Source organism: Pinus tabuliformis, chromosome 6 (genome assembly GCF_031772625.1).
Source record: "Pinus tabuliformis cultivar Carrire ecotype Pingquan chromosome 6, CPIR1, whole genome shotgun sequence".
Taxonomy (NCBI): Eukaryota; Viridiplantae; Streptophyta; class Pinopsida; order Pinales; family Pinaceae; genus Pinus; species Pinus tabuliformis.
This window is the reverse complement of record NC_142292.1, coordinates 293,827,600-293,854,166: the sequence shown is the minus strand read 5'-3', so window position 1 is coordinate 293,854,166 and position 26,567 is coordinate 293,827,600. Positions and strand designations below refer to the sequence as shown.

At 32.5% G+C, this 26,567-nt stretch overlaps 2 pseudogenes; both read left to right on the top strand.

Moving 5' to 3' along the window:
- Window positions 1-3,651: 3,651 nt before the first annotated feature.
- On the top strand, window positions 3,652-4,786 carry LOC149258488 (ethylene-responsive transcription factor ERF024 pseudogene; annotated as a pseudogene).
- A 10,979-nt stretch (window positions 4,787-15,765) lies between these two features.
- On the top strand, window positions 15,766-16,817 carry LOC149258487 (ethylene-responsive transcription factor ERF024 pseudogene; annotated as a pseudogene).
- Window positions 16,818-26,567: the final 9,750 nt, after the last annotated feature.

Genomic DNA, 26,567 nt, shown 5'->3' with positions numbered 1-26,567 from the left:
GCAAATATTTAGCAAGCCCACTTCCTTAAGGTGACCTAGAAGGTCAAGTCTTGATGCTATACATTTTTAATCAAGAATTAAGTGGCTAGGTATGTTTTAAGGAGGGAGGGTGTTATGGAGGGAGGGAGAGGGAGAGAAGAAGGGAGATAGAGGGAGAAAGAGAGGGAGGTTAGAGAGAGAATGTGTGTGTTATACAAAGACAATGGTGGGGATAAGAAGAGAGTGGGGGGTATAGGAAAAGGGGGAGAGAGATAGAAAGAGGGATAGGGAAAGGAGTAGAGAGAGAGAGAGTATCAGGGAAGAGAGAGAGAGAGAGACAAGGGGCTAAAATAGGTAAAGTGAGAGAGAGAGAAGAACATGGATAATGAGAGGGAGAGAGATATAAAGGGAGGAAAGGAGTAGAGAGAGAAGGATATAGGAAGGAAAAATAGGGAGAGAAAGAAAAGGATAGGTAAAGTGGGAGAGATATAGAGAGGGGGACAAAGAGAGAGGGGGATCAGGACATGGGCTGAGGAATAGAAAATGAGGGAGAGAGATAGAAAGAAGGATAGGGAAAGGGAGAAACATAGAAAGGGGTAGGCAGAGGGGGCTTGGGGGCAGGGGACAAAGATAGGAGGGAAACATAGGAAGAGAGAAAGAGAAAAAATCATGCGTATTATGTTTGTTGTTGAAATGTGTGTGTTATTTTAACATACAATCATTATATAATTCAAAATTATTTGGGGGGAGCAACTCTTCCTAATAAGTGGTAGATGATTTGCAACCACTTTTTTATATGTTTTGGCATATGCTCCTAACATTCATTGCTAACAAAACTAATTGTGCGTGCACGCTTGCACATACACATAATATATATTCATTATAGCTTTTTATTTATTATTTTGGACATATATCAAATTTCTAAAAGCAGAGATTTGTAAGATCTTAGGACATCATTGAATTTCTTAATTTAAAATAAATATAAAATTAACATTAAAAATTGTGGAAAATTTATGTTGAACAGTACCCTTACTTACAATTATAGAAATTTGTTTCAAATTTTTTAATCATACATATCAAACCTTGGGACTAACTTGAACACATGTATTACCCCACGAGATCTTAGAACAAGCAATGATGGGGTGTACTTTTAAGGCACTTCATGGTGTGAAAGTCAAAGGTTAGAAACTTCATGGAGATAAATCCAACCATGTTAAAAATTGGTGTGGCGAAAGTTAAGTGCGATCCCAAGATAATTTTGATGACTTAGATGCCCTTCGGTAGAGGTTTCTCAAGCCAAAAATTAAGCTACATTTATCTTAAAACTCACACCACTTAACAAACCAGAAAAAACTTAAACATATATACTATATTTAAAAAAAAAAATAATACCAATCTTGAAAAACACCAATTATTTTTTAAAATCTTTACAAATATCTTTAATAAAATGTTGAATAAAATATCTTTAATACTTTTTTGCTTTTCCACCCCAGATATCATGCTGTCATTCATTCCATTTTTAAAGTTGTTATGAGCCGCGTGCACATCTTTATTCCATTTGTTAGTTTGTTCTCACGTTCAATCATTCCATTTGTTAGCTTGTTCTCACATTATATCATTTAAATAGTATATCAGAAGTTAGGCTGTCACAACATATATTTTTATGGCCCTCTATTCGTCTCTATCTTGATCTTCGAGAAAGTTATTGTTCTTCGAGATTAAAAAAATAATAATTGAACAGATGCAAATGCACATACCATTAAACAAATGCATATGGTACTAATTTAAGATCTAATTGTCGTCAGATATTTTTACTAACCGAGGTTATTAAGTCGCTTACAGATTCACGTTTTTGGCATTTTTAATTAAATTTTGTTTTTTTGGGTTAAATGTTATTAGGAATATTTTTCCTCGCGGAGTGCAGCAAATCTATTTTGTTTCGGTTTGTTTATTTTTAGTGATACTCAGAAGCCTTAAATAGTTTTAATAATAACTTAATTATTGATATTTACGTTACACATGGTTTGTTTATTAAGGACTCGCCCTACTAAGATTTTATTAGATTTTTTTGTTGTTGTTGTGGAAAAATTTGAGCTAACATCTTGATTTGATTATTTAAATTAGTTTCTGAGTATATATAGATTCAACATCTTGAAAAACCATAAGGCACTTCGATTGTGCAGATTATCCATCAAGCTTCCAATTTCAATAAATTCCTACCTGAATTTTAAGGAAAGTAAACTTTATCCATCAAACTTGTGATTTCAATAAATTCTTGCCCCAATCTTAATGAAATTAAACCTAGAAGCCTATTAGAAAAACTTCCAAAAAAATCTCAAAAAGATAATTTTTTGATAGAGGAGGAATGCCTTGTTATAGAATTTTATGAACCCAACGTTTCGGACTACCAAGTGAGTCCATCATGAGGGGATGCGTCAATAGATATTATGACGCATCCCCTCCTGCACCAATTTTAATGAAATTAAACCTAAAAACCTATTAGAAAAACTTCCAAAAAAATCTCAAAAAAACAAAATTTTTTGATAGAGAAAGAATGACCTGTTATAGAGTTTTATGAACCCAACCTTTCGGACTACCAAGTGAGTCCATCATCACAGGATGCGTCATAATATCTATTGACGCATCTCCTGATGATGGACTCACTTGGTAGTCCCAAATGTTGGATTCATAAAACTCTATAACAGGTTATTCCTCTATAAAAAAAATTTCCCACGTATATGAATTCATTATTTAATAATAAGACAAAATTTTATTTATCTTAAAACAAATATGCCAAAAAAACATGTTGGAATGAGGAATTTTATCAACATGCCATAGAATTTAGAATTCCTAAGAACCCACTAAAATGTAATTAATAATTAGAGTTAGAGATGAGGAATGGTTTTGAGTAAATACTAAGTATTACTGAATGAAAAAATAATGGATTGATTAATCCATTATTTTTTCATTCAGTTAATTAAATATTATACTATCTCTATGCAACTAATTTAATAAAATAGAGTAAATCAATCGTTAATTGGGTACGACTTGAATATAATATTATTTCCACCCAACAAAAGAATAAACGAATCATTAAATTACTACGACATGAAACGTCTGTCACATTAATTTTATTGCAAAATGGAAAAGGGCCCATTTTACGTTCCAAAGGGTAACACTGTAGCTCAGAATTGAGAGAAAATCGAATACGGTTGGTCCGAGCTCGCTGTTGTTAACATGGCCATCGCCCCCCACCATCAACTCAATTAAAGGCGGTTTGCTAAAGCCTGAAATTGGCCTATTCACGGTTTTGTACGTACGGACCAGCTAGGCTAATATAATTGTAGGGCCTGGTATAATTTAAAAATGAAATAAATATTTTTATCGGAATTTGGTCAATTAATTAAAAAAAAAAAAAAAAAATCTGAACACTTTGAAAAGTTTATAGGACACTAATAAAGATTAAACCATTTAAATTTAATTTTTTTTAAAATCTCTCACTAAAAAATATCATGAAAAAAGTGTGTAAGTTAGACTCAGCCTAATTGCGATATTGCAATGTCTACACAGCAAACCCACTTTTTCGCGGTTAGGGAACAACGCCTAAATACTCACTGCGCAGTTCGTTGTATGTATTTATATGCCTAGTTACACATTCGACGGCTGAGAGGGTGCCTCATGGCCTTTTCCTTCGAATCGTCGCGTGCCAGTTTCGATGAACATGAGCATGCCCGCAGTCCATGTGCACATTCTGCTTCTCATCCTGCTTTAACAAACTCCTCTTCATTTTCTGATTCCTCTGACGGAAACTGCATACCTTCCATATTCAATGCGGCTGAATCCGCTTCCACTGGAAGCTCCGCCTCCGACTCTACGCGGAGATTAATGCACAACAGAATGCGTAAGCGTCGTGGACAGGAGATTAATAATGCAGACGAGCCTGGCCAAGTGGAGTCTGCCGTGTGTAATGGAGATGAGGAGCAGGGGGTGAGAATTAAAGAAAAGCGTCACCGTGTTTACCGGGGCGTGAGAATGAGAAGTTGGGGCAGATGGGTTTCAGAGATTCGAGAGCCCAAGAAGAAGTCCAGAATTTGGCTGGGGACGTTCCCCACACCAGAGATGGCGGCTCGGGCCCACGACGTAGCAGCTCTGAGCATCAAGGGGAAATCCGCGTTCCTTAATTTTCCCCAAATCGCCTCGTCGTTGCCTCTCCCCGCCACATTGTCCCCCAAGGACATCCAGGCGGCAGCCGCGGTCGCTGCGGCTGAGTTTCACATGCCTTCAGAAGAAGATCGTAGTGAGGATCGATCCCTTGACCCCGTAGGGACGAACAATGCGATCCCTAGTCATACAGACACTGTGATCCCTGCACAGTCCGTGAATATCGAAGAAGCAGCAGCCGTTTGCGCGTCGAATTCGGTTTGGGTTTCGAGTTTTCTTTCGGAGAACGAGCGGATGACCCTATCCGACGATATACTGTTCGATCTGCCGAATATTGTGGGAAGCATGGCAGAGGCTCTATTGATAGCCCCTCCATGGATGGTTGAACACGATAATTATAGTGCTGCTGATAATTTTTATGATGTAGATGGATCAATCTCTGCAGAAACGTCACTTTGGAACTATTCATAAACCTTGAAGCTGTTCCTAGAAATATTTTTTTGTCAGATTCAACGGATTCAACTGGAATTGGATCCGACTTCGTTTGCAGTAATTGAAATCGATCGTGGGTCACACATGTGTGACTATTGTAGTTGAATTTGAATTTCGTTTGCAAGAAACCTAGGTTTTCATTATTTTATTATTATTATTATTATGTTTTTTTATGAATTGAATGTGTAGTTGAATTTGAATTTCGATTGCAAGATTTTTCTGATGTGAGTTTTTTGAAAATATTTCTATCATACCACTTTTATTATTATTAGTATTATTTTGATGATTTCATTATTTTATTATTATTATTATTATGTTTTTTTATGAATTGAATGTGTAGTTGAATTTGAATTTCGATTGCAAGATTTTTCTGATGTGATTTTTTTGAAAATATTTCTATCATACCACTTTTATTATTATTAGTATTATTTTGATGAATTGAATTAAGTTGGATAAAATATATAGATATTTATCTGGTGAATAAAACGCGCTTGTACGTGACACCGGCCTCTCTCTGCAATCCGGTCCGGTTATTTTGATTGAGGGTTAAGTGAACCGAAATCTGGGATTGGAGGTTTGATATTTTGGGTGGACACAGAGAAATGGGAAACCCTTAAATCACATTTTCAAATAACTAGATTTTGTATTTTGCGGTGTTGATACTGCAGCTACCGCTTTTTCAGCCAAAATACTGCTCGGAAAATGGTCGGAAAAAAATGTTTTAGTTAAGACACGGTGAGCCTGTGTTTACACGCTAATTAAAATCTTGCGTTGCCGGTCACCTTCCCCGGTATCAGACAAACGTAAATCTGTGTTATGAGTCATCTGTTGCGGGGAGTGTACTTTTAAAGTTGTGTGTTGATTAGGAAACTTTGGAAGACCTTTGATTATATTTTTGAAATAATAAGAATGCAGTTTTGCTGCGTGAGACTGCCGTTAATTCCTCGCTAAAAGCAGGCCCATGGAGCCCATATAAATTTGGGTTTAACTACGGTTAATTAATATCATCTGTTTTTGGTTAAGAAGTGTATCAAATAAAAATTCTGTAATTCCTGATCCATTGCATAACAATGAATGTTACAATGATGTATGGAATGTTTAAGATGAATGCTACAATGATGTATGGGTTGTTTAAAATGATGGACTGACTATTAAACATGAATATATGTTGCAGTTTTGATATTTTGAATGTATATATTATTTTATTTTTAAAATTTAAAGGGGTGTATATTCTTGTTAAAGTTTATACAGGTGTATATATTTTACTTACGTAATATTTTAAAGAGTAAATTATGTTTTTTATTATTTGTTTATTCAAATTATATTAAATAATAATTTATTTTTAAAATTACAGTCAAATTAAATTCTAATTAATATATGTTTTTGGTCATTTTGGCTCATTCAAATTATATTAAATAATAATTTATTATTAAAATCAAACATCAAGTTACACTTCAAATTGGTATGGAAAATTTCAATGTTTACAAAATCCAGGATATAAAATAAAGAGATTATGAAATAGAGTTTTCAAAATTTTAATTCTATTATCAATAATAATAATTGGATGGATGACAAGGAGTTAACCTTTATGAAATATTTTAAAATATTTTTAGTAGTGATCACAAATAAAAGTTAAGATTTATCTCAAAACTCGCTATACTCTTTCTACTATATTAATTAAATTAATTAATTATATAAAAATTTCATATGAAATAAGTTATGTTTTTTTTAATAAATACTATTGATAAATCATGATATTAATCAATAATATTATAACAAAACCTATTTATAATTAAGAAACTCATAGTTAAAAATATTATTACATGTTACATGTGTATACATATAATGCATGATATGATGGCTGGGGCGGATGGCTTTCGCACCCCCCAGCCAGGATAAATTGTAAAAAAAATCTGTGGGCTTCAACCATATGTTGATTTTCTCCCTGAAAAAAATACATATAATTCTTATATTTATTTATTAATAATAAAAAATAATTTAAAAAATTAAATATATTATTAAATAATTATTTTGATATTTATTAATTGATGTTTTTTTATCAAACATTTAATTTGTATGATTATATAAATTATTAATAATTTTTTAATTTTTTATAAGTTTAATAAAACATTCGAGTTGCGTTTGGAGGGCATTGTTTTTATTAAAATGACGAGTTTTGCTCAGCCCGTCCTTGCCTTTCGAAACTGATGCAATAAAAATGTGGTCAAAAGCGTACAGTGATGTCAAATATATTATAAAATAATTATTTTGATATTTATTAATTGATGTTTTTTTATCAAACATTTAATTTGTACGATTATATAAATTATTAATAATTTTTTAATTTTTTATAAGTTTAATAAAACATTCGAGTTGCGTTTAGAGGGCATTGTTTTTATTAAAACGACGAGTTTTGCTCAGCCCGTCCTTGCCTTTCGAAACTGATGCAATAAAAATGTTGTCAAATGCGTATAGTGATGTGTGGTTTGACGGTAAGTCACATGGGCGAAGTCCGCGCAGACCGAAGTTCAAATCTCATTGAGTACATTGACCTGCTGTGGTGGCAGCTAGAGGGGCGGATTCCCCTTTCCCGTGAGTCTGCTCTTGCTAAAATCATAGGAACTTAGTATACCCGACTTGCAGGTGGTTGGTTATGCTCTTGGCGTTATAGTGACAGCTATGAGTTTTGATCCTTGGTCTCCCATATATTAGGCCTCGCAGTTACCGATTCACCATGTAATTATAAAAAAAAATATGATCAAAAACATTCTATATTATTGTTTACATTCTATATTATTGTTGAAGTAACCATCCCTACATTACGCTACACTGACATTCTTTCTTTTTAAAGTCGATCCTTACGATACTTATGCTGGCTGCTACACTGACATTCTTTCTTTTTAAAGTCGATCCTTACGATACTTATGCTGGCTGCTGACAGTCTTTTCTTTTTCATAGTAATGGAAATAGGACTTTTATTTATGAGCTACGACGGGAATCCAGTGAGGGCTTTTAATAAAAACATGTGTTAAAGAATGGAGTCCATTCCAGATAAAATTTAAAAACAATTTTGATAATGTGGGAGATCAATGTTTTTGGAAGGAAGCATTTGCCTTAGAACAAACCCTGCTACTATATTAATGAAGGATAGGGTTTTAATGCTCAACTCATAAAGTTTAGTTCTCCCCATACCAAACGGAAACGGGAAAGAGCGTGCAAACCAAACCCGTACATACACAGCCATATGGTATAATATACCAAGTAACTACAAACATTTAATGTGTATTAGTTAATGGCAACATTATTTTCCATTTTGAAAAACACGAATAAAGTAAGTCCAGTGAACCTAGAAATAATATGAAAATCATGACCGCCAAATAAAATGAATAAAATAATAGGAAAATTATGACACGCCAAATAAAATGAATAAAATATCTTATTAGACTTGGATATCATGAAAGTAATTTTACAAGTCAAACCATCGCAATTTATGAAATATACTTAAAAATTTTAAGTTAATTTCAACAAAAAAGTAATGATGAGGATGATAGTTAACGTCCATTAAGGCTAATTGGTCTATGTGACCTCAAGAAAAGAGAGTATAATTGTCATTCTTCAAAATCTTGTTTCTATGATCAAAGAGAAGGGAAAGAAGCATTCCAAGATCGCTATAATTGGGTTGGCTTAATAAGTCAAGAAGATTGGAGGTGCAGCTCATGATAGCGAATTGAGAGTGATGTGGGCAAGAGCCAAGCAGTCTAAAACAAGTGATTTTCATCTTCCACCTTCTTAGTATCACAAATCTGACAAATTTTATCATCCCAGGTAGTCTTGGGAGTAGACCACCACCCGGTCATGTTCATTTTCTTCTTAGTGCTAGTCAACATAGAGATATCATTATGGTTATCGAGGGTGGGGTTGATCACCTCCTTATAGTACCTTAGCTTCCTTTTACCCTCCAGTTCCTTAGCATCCCACATTTTGCCCTTAAAACTGGAGGTAATAGTATCTGTGATAATGTCCTTGCTTCCTATGATGATTTCCTCCTTAATCCCCAAAAGGTTGAGCCAAGACTGAGCATCCTGGTGTCACCCATGCTTGAGGCACAGGTGGGGGTTTTGACTAAAGTTAGAAGCAATTTTTGGGAGCCTATTAGATTCCATATTGTGAAGCTTCCTCTTATACATCAGATATCTAAACATAGCTGCACTTTCAATGGGGGACAAGTCAGCGTCAATCAAGAGGATAGGATAGGGAGTATTTCCCTTGATCTTGAGGTTACAGGTTATGAATTTCTTTTGGATCATCATAATCTTTCTCCATGACTCCCTAGATATACTAAGCCCCCAAACTTCGCATAAGATAACAGTGCTAACAAGAGTCTCAAAGAGGAACGTTCTTTTTACTCCAAATGTAAAGATTGATGGACTTAAAATTGTTTTCAAACTCATAATAAGCTTTCCAACCTCCAATAATTCTTTTCTCGATGCTATGATTCCAGTTGAATTGTTGAGGAAAGTCAATACCTAAATATTTATAAGAAGAAAACTGCTCAAGACAATGGTTATCATAGACTAAACTACCATGGATGATCTTTTTTGGATTTAATGACCATGACTTTAGTCTTGTCAGTATTTACTGGCACACTGAACTTGGAGCAGTAGACATGAAGAGCCTTAAGTTGATTGTATAGCTCATCATGGCTCCTTGCAAGAAGAATGATATCATTCACATAAAGGAGAAGAGTAATGAAAATACCAGTGAGCTCGGTGCCTTTGCAACCCACAGTTTATTGATATAAATATCAAAAAGGTAGGGGAAAGGGGACGACCTTGCTTAACCACGATATTACATTTAATATCTTTAGACCACTCTTCATTGGTTTTGAGCTTGGCAATGATAGTTTTGTAGAGGCAGATCACAACAATCCTCACTTCAAGAGGAACCATGATCTCTTTAAGCCTCCCTAGATCTTATCTCTTCAAACCTCTCCGATAGCAAAAGGTAAATGCTGATAAAAAATATTGGTTTTATAATATATTAAAGTAGCAATAGCTTCAGCAACATCCTTAATGATATATGATTGCTTCATTAAAAGAGCATTGCGATATATAAAGCATGAGCTGCCACAATATTTTTTGAGGAAACAACCTTCTATTTATCTCATTATTTTATTCCTTAAGAAAGGTGTGGATTGCTAACCTTGATTTACTTTATGTTTATTAAGTTTGATATCGTGGAAAATTTATTTATTTTATTTTGAGTTTTTTTATTTGTAAATGTTTTTGGCAGATTATCTTAAACCTGAACATTATTTTTTCAAAATCTCATGTATTTAAAAATTTTCATTTGAAATTCATTTTGTGTGAAAAATTTTGGTTAAAGTTCATCGCAGCGCATATGCATTTTTTTTAGATTTTCTCAAAATTAGAATTCCAAAGCATTTCAACATCCTTAAAAAAGCGATAAATACAAAAAAATGAAATGAAATAGTGGCATAGTGAGATTAAATTTATAAATTCAAAGAGTTACCAAAAAATTTCATACGTGTTTAAAATTAGGGATTATTTTGAAAACTCACTCGTAATTATGATAATCAAAAGATTGAGCTATACAAGTAATCCCCAAAGCACAAAGGTATTTCAAGTTTGACTGAATCCACAAAACCGAGATGGTGTAGAAAGGAAATGCCCATTAAATTTGCAGCAAAGAAATACTCATTAGATTTGCAGATAGCATAATTTTAAAAGAAATGTATAGAAGTTTCCTTTTACCACTGTGATTTCTATAATCAACGCCTCTTCATCCTGCTCCATTATATAAATAATGGAGATAAAAAAAGGCTTCAAAACATTTAAAGTTGTTTTTACTGTATCTTTAACGAACACAGATTTGGAAGTTCAAGGCGTCCTTGAACTCATCCTAACAACCACCACACCAAATTGATGATGATCTTCCAACAATCACCAAATTGATGAGAATTTGATGTTCAAATTGTTCACCCCACTACAGTGAACACCATTCATCTAGAAAAAATGCATTTTACCTATTCTAATTGCAGCTTTACAACAGACACAGAATCTACATAAGGGCGAGATTATCTCCCTCGGCATCGAAGACTACCAGTGAGAATGTGACGGAGGGGCTTTGTAAAAGCATGTTGAATGTGGCATTGAATTGGAAACACCACCCAAATGTCTCCATTCCTGGGGATTAGTAGTACACAATTCATGGGGGTGACTAACTACCCGGTAGTGACATTGTACTCTTTAAATAATCCTTATTAATTATTTACATATTTGATTGTACTGTTATATGGTTGATGAAAGTATAAGAAAAAATATGTTCTCACCCCAGGAAAAAAAACATATTTTAACTATGCATATATTATTATATATTCTTTTATATTTAATATGCGCATTACAACATATTCGTTGTCAACATTAGCATCTATATAACAAAAGGTAATCATCTATATATCAAAATTGCTTCACATGTCTAGAACTTTGAAATTGTCATACAACGAGACAAAATCAATAAAAGACGAGGGACAATACAAATAAAGTTTTAAATTTTCAAAATTATTACTATACACAAAACTCAGATACAGTGAAACCCCATTTTTTTCCTTGTAAACACCCAATCCTTTGACTGAAAAAAAAATGTCAAATTAAATATTTAACATTAACGTTGCTCATGATAATGCCTTTCTTACTGTTGGAATGTACGGAAACATCGAATTTACATATGAATGGATTATTTGCAATTCAAGAAGCTTCATGGTGTTGGAATGTACGGAAATATCACATTTACATATGCATGTATTGTTTGCAATTCAATAAGCTACATAGTGATGTTACTGTTGGTGGAATACTTATAATTATGATTAAGATTGTTAGTGTTCCTATTTTATTATGATACACGAAAATCTTACTACATAAGGGTTATACTATCATATTTTTTATATACATTCTTAAAATATCTATTATTAAATTAAATATATTTAACTGGTGTATTTTTTACTTTTATGATATCAATAAATTTTTATACAAACATTACTATTTCATATTATGAGGGTAGTTAACAATGACATTCAAGATTTAACATATAACAATGAACCTTGATAGTAGTGTTTTTTACTAACTTAGTAATTGTAATCCATAATGTAGAAATAAGTTTTTCCAATTAATCATATTGTTAGGATTTGGTTGACATTTCGAACTAATAATGTGGTTTATCCTCACCGTCTTGAGGATGAACCACATTAGTTGGTTTGGATCACATTCTAACAATGTAATTAATCCGAATGAATTATTTCTAACATAGTAGTTCCTATGATATAATTCACATCATTATTTAAAGAGGGAGCTTTAGAAATTATCTTAAAATTACTCAATGTTGTGGAGTTTTCAGAATTATTGCAAAATTGCTTAAGGTTGTGGGGGGTATTTTAACATATTAGGAGGGAGTGTTTTAGAAATGTATGTTTAGGATATTTAATAAAAATATGAAATAATATTTAATTAATTTTTTTTTGGCGAAATAGAAATAAATTGGTATATTTTTAGCATATTGATAATAAAATGAAGATGAAAAAATTAAATTAAATTTAACATAATTACATTAATAGGATATTTAACTAATGTATCCATATAATTAAATAGATGGTATCAATTTACAATAAGTATCAAAACACTTCTTAGTAGGATATGTCACATTCCTAAAATTAAAAAATTCATAAAAAATAACTAAAATATAATTTTATTTTAACTTATTCTTAATTATAAAAATAATTAATATATAAGTTAAACATATATACCTTAAAAAAAAAACCATGGAACAAGATTCTTAACAATGGAGATTTATCCCCACCTTATCATTGATATTCTTAATCTATAAATAGGCTTTGTTACAATATCATGGGCCAATATTATGGCTTGTCAATACAATATTCCGAAAATACCATAACCCACTTTATACGACACTTGTTCAAATGACATTTTTTTAATTAATCAATTTAATTAGAAGGGAGAAATGTGCATAACTAGTTTTGATATTAAATCTCAACCTTGCATTAATGTATAGTACTATGAATATTCTAGAATATTCCATGGAGTTTAAATCCTCACAATCCACCTAATAATGATTGGTTATTAAATTAAATTTTAGAAGCTCTATTCCAAAATGGACACATCTATTGGGTAATTATCAATAATTATTAAGTGGATGGTAAGAATTTAACGTCTAAAGAATATTCTACAATATTCTTGGTAGTAGTCACAAATCAAAAGTTGAGATTTATCTTAAAAGTAGTAATGTGTTTCTAAATACCTTTTTAACAAAATTGACTATTTTAAAATTTGTCATATTAACAAGTGTCATATGAAAATAAGTTTTGGTCAAATCCTATTTACAAGTTAAGAATTTCCATGATTAAGAATCTTGTCACATGTTTTTTTAATTATGTGTGTGTGTTTAACTCATATATTAAAGATTCTAATAATAATATTAACAACTTTAACTTGAAATAAAGTTATAATTTTGTTAATTTTTATGAATTATTTTTTATTTTTGGTAATTAGAGATGTACCATGAAGTACTTGTTTTAATGTTTATTATGGAATGATGTTTGTAGGCATTTACTAGTCATTTAATTTATATGGCTCCCCTAGGAATACTTATACTTTTATATATATGTTAAGTATTCAAATTGATTTATGTGAGGTGATTGGGAGGAATTATTCTTACCTGTAAGTGACCAGATTAGCTTTGTTGTAATGACTTCAAGCCTTGTTGTTAAGTCTAAAGATTTCTTGAACTGAAACATGTATATATCCCTAATATAGAATATAAAGATATTTCTCATAAAAAATAAGAGATAAAATATGACAACAAGTGTAATATGCAGAGTTGTTGCTTAGAACCTACCTATTATGAAAAACGAAATATATATAATTTTAAAATAATCTAATATAAAATTAACATCATAAGAGCTTAATAAACGTCATATTACACTTGTTTGCATTTCGTTCCTGTATATTTTTTAATGCCTACTTGTTTATATTACGCAACTACTTGTATCAATTTTCTATAACATGTAACTTGTCATAATTAAAAAATGACTACAAAGTAGTTAGTACCTACCACTTAGTTTATATGTAGCTAAATGAAAGTAAAAATATTGAATTAAGGTTAACTATAAGGTTTAGAATCCAGTGAATATAGGTTTTACTAATTGGTAGATTGAGGTATTTTGTTAATTGTAATTTTGCTTCGTGGTTGTGGAGAATTGTTGCCTATACGATTTTACATTTTATTTGTAAAGTATAGATAGATATATTTTAAAGGATAGTTGTTCTTTCGAGATATATCTATGAAATATAGATTGAATATATTCTTTAAAAAATATGAATGTTAAAAATGGAGTTGCTTTATTTAATTAGTTATTTATTGTTTGAATTAATAACCATTTTAATTTATTAGTAAATATATATTCTTTAAAAAATATGAATGTTAAAAATGGAGTTTCTTTTATTTAATTAGTTATTTATTGTTTGAATTGATAACCATTTTAATTTATTAGTAAATATTTTTTATTGTTTTCTATGGAGTACCCAGTCTAACTTATGAAATAGCCTTTTTCACTTATCGTACAATTTCAAGAAAGATTGTGATTTTTTGTTATTTAAAATACATTTTTGAATGCATTAATGGATTAACACCCTGAATAACCCTTTACCCCCTATAATTATATAGATTAAAGAACTTAAACTCAATTTTTTTAAATCCATAGGAAAATTTTGGTTAAAATTGACCATAAAAAATGCTATGAAAAAAGACTATTTTTTTTGTAAGTTAGACTATTCATTTTTTATGGAGGTGTCTATTTGTAAGAATTTTTGGACTTTCCACCCCATTTCTAGTTAGAACATGGTGAAAAAAATTGTGGTCATTTTTTTTTTGTTATAAGCTTGGCAGTACCTTTGTATTAATCATATGTAAAGCAAGTTACAAAATATATGTCGAGTGGTCTCAACCTGCTTGAAGGAAACTAGGTTTAGTGGCCACTAATCAACATCAGAAGCCATCCAAAACATAACAAATTTAAATATTTCAATAAATTCCTGCCCCAATTTTAAAGAAATTAAACCTAAAAACCCATTAGAGAAACTTCCAAAAATATCTTAAAAACAAAATTTTCTTTACCTTCAAACAAAGATACCAAAAAAACAATAAAGAATTTTATCAACATGCCATAGAATTCCTAGCAGATCACTAAAATGTAATCAATAATTAGAGTTAGAGAGATGAGCGATGGTTTTGACTAAATATTAAGTATTACTTAATAATAAGTTAATGATTGATCTATTATTTTTTCATGAATAACAAGTTAAAAAATAATAAGTTAATGATTGATCTATTATTTTTTCATTCAGTTAATTAAATATTATATTATCTCTATGCAACTAATTTAATAAAATAGAGTAAATCAATCATTAATTGAACACGACTTGAATATAATATTATTTCCACCCAACAAAAGAGTAAACGAATCATTAAATTACTACGACATGAAACGTCTGTCACATTAATTTTATTGCAAAATGGAAAAGGGCCCATTTTACGTTCCAAAGGGTAACACTGTAGCCCAGAATTGAGAGAAAATCTAATACCCGTTGGTCCGAGGTCGCCGTTGTTAACATGGCCATCGCGCCCCCACCATCAACTCAATTAAAGGCGGTTTGCTGAAGCCTGAAATTGGCCTCTTCAGGGTTTTGTACGTACGGACCAGCTAGGCTAATATAATTGTAGGGCCTGGTATAATTTATAAATGAAATAAATATTTTTATCGGAATTTGGTCAATTAATTAAAAAAAAAAAATCTGAACACTTTGAAAAGTTTATAGGACACTAATAAAGATAAAACAATTTAAATTTAATTTTTGAAAAAATCTCTCACTACAAAATATCATGAAAAAAGTGTGTAAGTTAGACTCAGCCTAATTGCGATATTGCAATGTCTACGCAGCAAACCCACTTTTTCGCGGTTAGGGAACAACGCCTAAATACTCACTGCGAAGTTCGTTGGATGTATTTATATGCGTAGTTACACATACGGCTGAGAAGGTGCCTCATGGCCTTTTCCTTCGAATCGTCGCGTGCCAGTTTCGATGAACATGAGCATGCCCGCAGTCCATGTGCACATTCTGCTTCTCATCCTGCTTTAACAAACTCCTCTTCATTTTCTGATTCCTCTGACGGAAACTGCATACCTTCCATATTCAATGCGGCTGAATCCGCTTCCACTGGAAGCTCCGCCTCCGATTCTACGCGGAGATTAATGCACAATAGAATGCGTAAGCGTCGTGGACAGGAGATTAATAATCCAGACGAGCCTGGCCAATTGGAGTCTGCCGTGTGTAATGGAGATGAGGCGCAGGGCGTGAGAATTAAAGAAAAGCGGCACCGTGTTTACAGGGGCGTGAGAATGAGAAGTTGGGGCAGATGGGTTTCAGAGATTCGAGAGCCCAAGAAGAAGTCCAGAATTTGGCTGGGGACGTTCCCCACACCAGAGATGGCGGCTCGGGCCCACGACGTAGCAGCTCTGAGCATCAAGGGGAAATCCGCGTTCCTTAATTTTCCCCAAATCGCCTCGTCGTTGCCTCTCCCCGCTACATTGTCCCCCAAGGACATCCAGGCCGCAGCCGCGGTTGCTGCGGCTGAGTTTCACATGCCTTCAGAAGAAGATCGTAGTGAGGATCGACCCCTTGACCACGTAGAGACGAACAATGCGATCCCTAGTCATACAGACACTGTGATCCCTGCACAGTCCGTGAATATCGAAGAAGCAGCAGCCGTTTGCGCGTCGAATTCGGTTTGCGTTTCGAGTTTTCTTTCGGAGAACGAGCGGATGACCCTATCCGACGATATACTGTTCGATCTGCCGAATATTGTGGGAAACATGGCAGAGGCTCTATTGATAGCCCCTCCATGGATGGTTGAAGACGATAATTATAGTGATGCTGATAATTTTTATGATGTAAATGGATCAATCTCTGCAGAAACGTCTCTTTGGAACTATTCATAAACCTTGAAGCTGTTCCTAGAAATATTTTTTTGTCAGATTCAACGGATTCAACTGGAATTGGATCCGACTTCGTTTGCAGTAATTGAAATCGATCGTGGGTCACACATGTGTGACTATTGTAGTTGAATTTGAATTTCGTTGGCAAGAAACCTAGGTTTTCATTATTTTATTATTATTATTATTATTATGTTTTTTTATGAATTGAATGTGCAGTTGAATTTGAATTTCGATTGCAAGATTTTTCTGATGTGATTTTTTTGAAAATATTTCTATCATACCACTTTTATTATTATTAGTATTATTTTGATGAATTGAATTAAGTTGGATAAAATATCTATTATTTTGATGAATTGAATTAAGTTGGATAAAATATATAGATATTTATCTGGTGAATAAAACGCGCTTGTACGTGACACCGGCCTCTCTCTGCAATCCGGTCCGGTTATTTTGATTGAGGGTTAAGTGAACCGAAATCTGGGATTGGAGGTTTGATATTTTGGGTGGACACAGAGAAATGGGAAACCCTTAAATCACATTTTCAAATAACTAGATTTTGTATTTTGCGGTGTTGATACTGCAGCTACCGCTTTTTCAGCCAAAATACTGCTCGGAAAATGGTCGGAAAAAAATGTTTTAGTTAAGGCACGGTGAGCCTGTGTTTACACGCTAATTAAAATCTTGCGTTGCCGGTCACCTTCCCCGGTATCAGACAAACATAAATCTGTGTTATGAGTCATCTGTTGCAGGGAGTGTACTTTTAAAGTTGTGTGTTGATTAGGAAACTTTGGAAGACCTTTGATTATATTTCTGAAATAATAAGAATGCAGTTTTGCTGCGTGAGACTGCCGTTAATTCCTCGCTAAAAGCAGGCCCATGGAGCCCATATAAATTTGGGTTTAACTACGGTTAATTAATATCATCTGTTTTTGGTTAAGAAGTGTATCAAATAAAAAATCTGTAATTACTGATCCATTACATAACAATGAATGTTACAATGATGTATGGAATGTTTAATATGAATGCTACAATGATGTATGGGATGTTTAAAATGATGGACTGACTGTTAAACATGAATATATGTTGCAGTTTTGATATTTTGAATGTATATATTATTTTATTTTTATAATTTAGAGATGTGTATATTTTTGTTAAAGTTTATACAGGTGTATATATTTTACTTATGTAATATTTTAAAGAGTAAATTTATGTTTTTCATTATTTGTTTATTCAAATTATATTAAATAATAATTTATTTTTAAAATTAAAGTCAAATTAAATATCTAATTACTATATGATTTTGGTCATTGTGGCTCATTCAAATTATATTAAATAATAATTTATTATTAAAATCAAACATCAAGTTACACTTCAAATTGGTATGTAAAATTCCAATGTTTACAAATCCAAGATATAAAATAAAATTCCAATGTTTACAAAATCTAGGATATAAAATAAAGAGATTATGAAATAGAGTTTTCAAAATTTTAATATTATTATCAATAATAATAATTGGATGGATGACAGGAAGTTAACCTTTATGAAATATTTTAAAATATTTTTAGTAGTGATCACAAATAAAAATTAAGATTTATCTCAAAACTTGTTATACTCTTTCTACCATATTAATTAAATTAATTAATTCTATAAAAATTTCATATGACATAAGTTATGTTTTTTGAATAAATACTAATGATAAGTCATCATATGGATCAATAATATTATAACAAAACCTATTTATAATTAAGAATCTCATAGTTAAAAATATTTTTTTTTTCTCGGTAAAAGACTAAACTATTATATTATGTACAGGTTTCAAAAATACATCATGGTGAAACAAGAGAGAGTCAGGCTCTGGGTATGTCACCCGAGAGCAATTGAGTCATCCCAAAACTAGCCCACACAAGGGCGCCAGACACAAAAACCAGACTTCCATAGGAGCACGCCCACGCAGGGGCACCAACCATTTCATCCCACGCAGGGGACACCGACCTTACCCTAATCATTGACACAAAATTCAGGAACATGGACATAGACCCAGACACGAAAGAGACCAGAAGCATTGTTACTTTAACAGAGTCAAAAAACAAACAACAAAAGACCAAACAGAAAGCCATAGAAACCTTATGTGCGGGCGTCCTCAGTCGTCCATTTGCACCTCCTCTACCCGGCACCAGCCATAGGCTTCTCTTTCAGCCGCAGTGGGAAAGGTGTCTTCCTCCTCGCAAGTTCCCGGCTTCTTATCTTGCTTGCGTTGCATTACGTTTTCCGGGTCTGAGGCCGCATCCTTAACCTTCTGCTCCTTGTCCGCTTCAGAGGTCGTTGCTTCATGCTTCTGATTGTTATTCGTCCTTTGCTCCTGTTCATCCAGGGCTTCCTCATCTTCCCGGGCATTTTCTATGAACAAGACTGAGACATGCGCGCTAATCCGCGGATTGTTCATGGCACTGCTGAAATTGAATATAGCCGAACCAAAGGCAGGCAGGGCATTCGAGCTCGAAGCCCCTGCATCCATGAATTGGCTGGAGTGGAGGGGGTTGGCGTCAGTAGAGCGAGCGAGGTTGCAGTGGCAACAATGGACAACATTGTCCGCTTCATGACTGCGCGTGATTCCCCCTCTGGAAGTGCCTCGGCGGCTAAGCATGCGCTGTCGAGGTCTCACCATTCTCGTGGGATGCAGAGGAACGAAATTCCAACAGACCACAGGGTAGTTCAAATCCCCTGCAACCAGACCCCCTGCACCCAACGCCGATTGAGGGATGAACCAGACAGACGGAGAAGAAATCCCGACAGAGACGGAGAGGCCAGGCAACTGCAAAACCCCAAACATTCTCTGATCCCAAGCAACGATGTCCCTTATAACTTCACCGGCTCTGCTTTGGAGCTCCCCCGCCATAACTGCTGCCGTCGCCTGAGCCAAATTACCTCGCGGATCATTAACTCTCTTCTGCCATCCCACCTTATACCAGCTGCAGTCGATGGCTATGTTCTTTACTGCTGCCACGTGATGGCCACGGGCTGGCATGTGGCCATCTCCCAACGCCTGTCCCATCTCATATATCACCCGCATCCGGAGATAGTTAAAAATATTATTACATGTGTATATATATAATTCCTATATTAATTTATTAATAATAAAAAATAATTTAAAAATATAAAATATATTATAAAATAATTATTTTGATAGTTATTTCTCAACCATCTAATTTCCATGATTATATAAATTATTAATAATTTTTATTTTTTCTTTATAAATTTAATAAAACATTCGAGTTGCGTTAGAGGGCATTGTTTTGATTAAAATGACGAGTTTTGCTCAGCCCGTCCCTGCCTTTCGAAACGGATGCAATAAAAATGTGGTCAAAAGCATTCTATATTATTGTTGAAGTGACGATCCCTACATTACGCTACGCTGACATTCTTTCTTTTTAAAGTCGATCCTTACGATACTTATGCTGGCTGCTGACATTCTTTTCTTTTTCATAGTAATGGAAATAGGGCTTTTATTTATGAGCTACGACGGGAATCCAGTGAGGGCTTTTAATAAAAACATGTGTTAAAGAATGGAGTCCATTCAAGTTAAAATTTAAAAACAATTTTGATAATGTGAGAGATCAATGTTTTTGGGAGGAATCAATTAATGCTCAACTCATAAAGTTTAGTTCTCCCCCAAACCAAACGGAAACGGGAAAGAGCCTGCAATGCCTTTAGTGAATCTTTGTTTTATTAAACACCAAACCCGTACATACACAGCCATACATACCTAGTGTGCCATGTATATACCAAGTAACTACAACCATTTAATGTGTATTAGTTAATGCCAACATTATTTTCCATTTTGAAAAACACGAATAAAGTAAGTCCATTGAACCTAGAAATAATATGAAAATCATGACCGGCCAAATAAAATGAATAAAATAATAGGAAAATCATGACCGGCCAAATAAAATAATAAAATATCTTATTAGACTTGGAAATCATGACCTATCATGAAAAAATTTTTACAAGTTAAACAATCGCAATTTATGAAACATACCTAAAAAATTTTAAGTTAATTTCATAAAAAAAAAAGAAAAGTAATGATAAGGATGATAATTAATGCCCATTAAGGCCAATTGGTCTATGGGATCTAAAAAAAAGAGTATAATTTTTATTCTTCAAAATCTTGTTTTTGTGATCAAAGAGAAGGGAAAGAAGCATTCCAAGATCGCTATAATTGAGTTGGCTTAATAAGTCAAGAAGATTGGAGGTGTTGCTGATGATAGCGAATTGAGAGTGATGTGGGCAAGAGCCAGGCAGTCTAAAAGAAGTGATTTTCATCTTCCACGTTCTTAGTATCACAAATCTGACAAATTCTATCATCCTAGGTAGTCTTGGGAGTAGACCACCACCTGGTCTCACTCTGAAGCTCATGAGAGTCAGTTATCATCCTAGCAAGGTTCATTTTCTTCTTAGTGCTAGTCAACATAGAGAGATCATTATGGTTATCGACGGTGGGGTTGATCACCTCCTTATAGTACCTTAGCTTCCTTTTACCCTCCAGCTCCTTAGCATCTCACATCTTGCCCTTAAAACTGGAGGTAATAATATCTTTGATAATGTCCTTGCTTCCTATGATGATTTCCTCCTTAATCCCCCGAAGGTTGAGCCAAGACTGAGCATCTTGGTGTCACCCGTGCTTGAGGCGCAGGTGGGGGTTTTGACTAAAGTTAGAAGCAATTTTTGGGAGCTTATTAGATTCCATATTGTGAAGCTTCTTCTTATACATCAGATATCTAAACATAGCCGCACTTTCAATGGGGGACAAGCCAGCTTCAATCAAGAGGATATGATAGGAAGTATTTCCCTTGATCTTTAGGTTATAGGTTATGAATTGCTTTTGGATCATCACAATATTTCTCCACGACTCCCTAGATATAATAAGCCCCCAAACTTCGCATTTGTATAAGATAACAGTGCTGATAAGAGTCTCAAAGAGGAACCTTCTTTTTACTCCAAATGTAAAGATCGATTGACTTACAATTGTTTTCAAGCTCATAATAAGCTTTCCAACCTCCAATAATTCTTTTCTCGATGCTATAATTCCAGTTGAGCTGTTGAGGAAAGTCAATACCCAAATATTTATAAGAAGACAACTGCTCAAGACAATGGTTATCATAGATGAAACTACCATGGATGATCTTTTTGGATTTAATGACCATGACTTTAGTCTTGTTAGTATTTACTAGCATACCCAACTTGGAGTAGTAGACATGAAGAGTCTTAAGCTGATTGTATAGGTCATCATGGCTCCTTGCAAGAAGAACGATATCATTCACATAAAGGAGAAGAGTAATGAAAATACCGGTGAGCTCGGTGCCTTTGCAACTCGCATTTTCTAGACACTCCTCAAGTTTATTGATGTAAATATCAAAAAGGGTAGGGGAAAGGGGACAACTTTGCTTAACCCAGATATGACATTTAATATCTTTAGACCACCCTTCGTTGGTTTTAAGCTTGGCAATGATAGTCTCATAGAGGCGAATCACAACAATCCTCACTTCAAGAGAAACCATGATCTCTTCAAGCCTCCCTAAATCTTATGTCTTAAAACCTCTCCCATAACACAAAAGACTAATAAAATATATTGGTTTTATAATATATTAAAGTAGCACTAGCAACATCCTTTATGATATATGATTGTTTCATTAAAAGAGCATTGCGATATATAAAGCATGAGCTGCCACAATATTTTTTTTAGGAAACACCCTTATATTTATCTCATTATTTTATTTTTTTTAGAAACGTGTGGATTGCTAACCTTGATTTACTTTATGTTTATTAAGTTTGATATCGTGGAAAATTTATTTATTTTATTTTGAGTTTTTTTATTTCTAAATGTTTTTGGCAGATTAAGTATCTTAAACCTGAACATTATTTTTTCAAAATCTCATGTATTTAAAAATTTCCGTTTGAAAATTTTTGGTTAAAGTTCATCGTAGGGCATGTGCATTTTTTTAATAATTTTCTCAAAAATAGAATTCCAAAGCATCCCAATATCCTTAAAAATGCGATAAATACAAAAAAAAATTAAATGAAATAGTGGCATAGTGAGATTAAATTTATAAATTCAGAGAGTTACCAAAAAATTTCATTTTTTTTTTCAGAAGAAAAAAATCTGAATATGTTATATTGAGATCATATAATCAGTTAGATTACAAAAAAGGATGAAAATTGTTATATCTGTCGATGATTCTGCATGAATCACAATCCTTAGTAGGAGACCAAGGAAAACCCGATACATCCAGTGCATGAGAATGAGAAAGGAGCTGGTGCATCAATACATCAAAAAGGGCTTAAAGCGTCATACACGTCTAAAATTGGGGATTCTTTTGAAAACTCACTTGTAATTATGATAATCAAAAGATTGAGCTATACAAGTAATCCCCCGAGCACAAAGGAATTTCAAATTTGACTGAATCCACAAAACCGTGATGGTGTAGAAAGGAAATACCCATTAAATTTGCAGCAAAGAAATACTCATTAGATTTGCAGATAGCATAATTTTAAAAGAAATGGATAGAAGTTTCCTTTTACCACTGTGATTTCTATAATCAACGCCTCTTCATCCTGCTCCATTATATAAATAATGGAGATAAAAAAAGGCTTCAAAACATTTAAAGTTGTTTTTACTGTATCTTTAACGAACACAGATTTGGAAGTTCAAGGCGTCCTTGAACTCATCCTAACAACCACCACGCCAAATTGATGATGATCTTCTAACAAACACCAAATTGATGAGAATTTGATGTTCAAATTGTTCACCCCACTACAGTGAACACCATTCATCTAGAAAAATGCATTTTACCTATTCTAATTGCAGCTTTAAAACAGACACAGAATCTACATAATGGCGACATTATCTCCCTCGGCATCGAAGACTACCAGTTAGCATGTGACGGAGGGGCTTTGTAAAAGCATGTTGAATGTGGCAATGAATTGGAAACACCACCCAAATGTCTCCATTCCTGGGGATTAGTAGTACACAATTCATGTGGGTGACTAACTACCCGATAGTGACATTGTACTCTTTAAACATGCCTCACTATTAGATAATCCTTATTAATTATCTACATAATTGATTGTACTGTTATATGGTTGATGAAAGTATAAGAAAAAATAAGTTCTCACCCCAGGAAAAAAACATATTTTAACTATGCATATATTTTAAATGTTATATTAGTCTAGATTTATTATATATTCTTTTATATTTAATATGCGCATTACAACATATTCGTTGTCAACATTAGCATCTATATAACAAAAGGTTATCATCTATATATCAAAATTGCTTCACATGTCTAGAACTTGAAATTGTCATACAAGGAGACAAAATCAATAAAAGACTAGGGACAATACAAATAAAGTTTTAAATTTTCAAAATTATTACTATACACAAATCTGAGATACACTGAAACCCCATTTTTTCTTTGTAAACAACCAATCCTTTGACTGAAAAAAATGTCAAATTAAATATTTAACACTAACATTGCTCATGATAATGCCTTTCTTACTCTCCACCTAGCTCCCAATGTGACTAGGTGTTGAAATGTACGGAAACATCAAATTTACATATGAATGGACTATTTTCAATTCAATAAGCTTCCAATAAGCTTCATGGTGTTGGAATGTACGGAAATATCACAATTACATATGCATGTATTGTTTGCAATTCAATAGGCTACATGGTGCATATGTATTGTTTGCAATTCAATAAGCTACATAGTGATGTTAGTTACTGTTCCTATTTTATTATGATACACGAAAATCTTACTACTATAAGGGTTATAGTATCATGTTTTTTTATATACATTCTTAAAATATCTATTATTAAATTAAATATATTTCACTGGTGTATTTTTTACTTTTATGATAAAAATAATTTTTTATACAAACACTACTATTTCATATTAGGAGAGTAGCTAACAATGACATTCAAGATTTAACATATAACAATTAACTTTGATAGTAGTGTCTTTTACTAACATAGTAATTCTGTTAGATCTAAGATTTTGTAGTTCATAATGTAGAAATAAGTCTTTCCAATTAATCATATTCTTAGCATTTGGTTGACATTTCGAACCAATAATGTGGTTTATCCTCACCATCTTGAGGATGAACCACATTAGTTGGTCCGAAACTTCGATCACATCCTAACAATGTAATTAATCCAAAAGACTTATTTCTAACATAGTAGTTCCTATGATATAATTAACATCATTATTTAAAGATGGAGTTTTAGAAATTATCTTAAAAAATTACTCAATGTTGTGGAGTTTTGGGAATTATTGCAAAATTGCTTAAGGTTGTGGGGGGGTATTTTAATATAGTAGGAGGGAGTGTTTTAGAAATGTATGTTTAGGATATTTAATAAAAATATGAAATAATATTTAATTAAAAATATTTCTTGGGGAAATAGAAATAATTGGTATATTTTTAGGATATTGATAATAAAATGAAGATAAAAAAAGTAAATTAAATTTAACATAATTACATTAATAGGATATTTAACTAATGTAGCCATATAATTAAATAGATGGTATGAATTTACAATAAGTATCAAAACACTTCTTAGTAGAATATGTCACATTGCTAAAATTAAAAAATTCATGAAAAATAACTAAATTATAATTTTATTTTAAATTATTATTAATTATAAAAATAAGTAATATATAAGTTAAACATATATACCTTAAAAAAAACATGGAACAAGATTCTTAACAATGGAGATTTACCCCCACCTTATCATTGATATTCTTAATCTATAAATAGGCTTTGTTACAATATCATGGGCCAATATTATGGCTTGTCAATACCATATGCCCAAAATACCATAACCCACTTTATACAACACTTGCTCAAATGACATTTTTTTTTTAATTAATCAATTTAATTAGAAGGGAGAAATGTGCATAACTAGTTTTGATATTAAATCTCAACCTTGCATTAATGTATAGTACTATGAATATTCTAGAATATTCCATGGAGTTTAAATCCTCACAATCCACCTAATAATTATTGGTTATTAAATTAAATTTTGGAAGCTCTATTCCAAAATGGACACGTCTATTGGGTAATTATCAATAATTATTAACTCGATGGTAAGAATTTAACAGAATATTCTACAATATTCTTGGTAGTAGTCACAAATCAAAAGTTGAGATTTATCTTAAAAGTAGTAATGTGTTTTTAAATACCTTTTTAACAAAATTGACTATTTTAAAAAGTTGTCATATTAACAAGTGTCATATGAAAATAAGTTTTGGTCAAATCCTATTTACAAGTTAAGAATTTCCATGATTAAGAATCTTGTCACATGTTTTCTTGCATATGTGTGTGTGTGTTTAACTCATATATTAATGATTTTAATAATAATATTAACAAATTTAACTTGAAATAAAGTTATAATTTTGTTAATTTTTATGAATTATTTTTAATTTTTGGTAATTACAGATGTACCATGAAGTACTTGTTTTAATGTTTATTATGGAATGATGTTTGTAGGCATTTACTAGTCATTTAATTTATATGGCTCCCCTAGGAATACTTATACTTTATATATATATATGTTAAGTTTTCAAATTGATTTATGTGGGGTGATTGGGAGGAATTGTTGTTACCTGTAAGTGACTAGATTAGCTTTGTTGTAATGACTTCAAGCCTTGTTGTTAAGTCTAAAGAGTTCTTGAACTGAAACATGTATATATCCCTAATATGGAGTATAAATATATTTGTCATAAAAAATAAGAGATAAAATATGACAACAAGTGTAATATGCAGAGTTGTTGCTTAGAACCTACCTATTATGAAA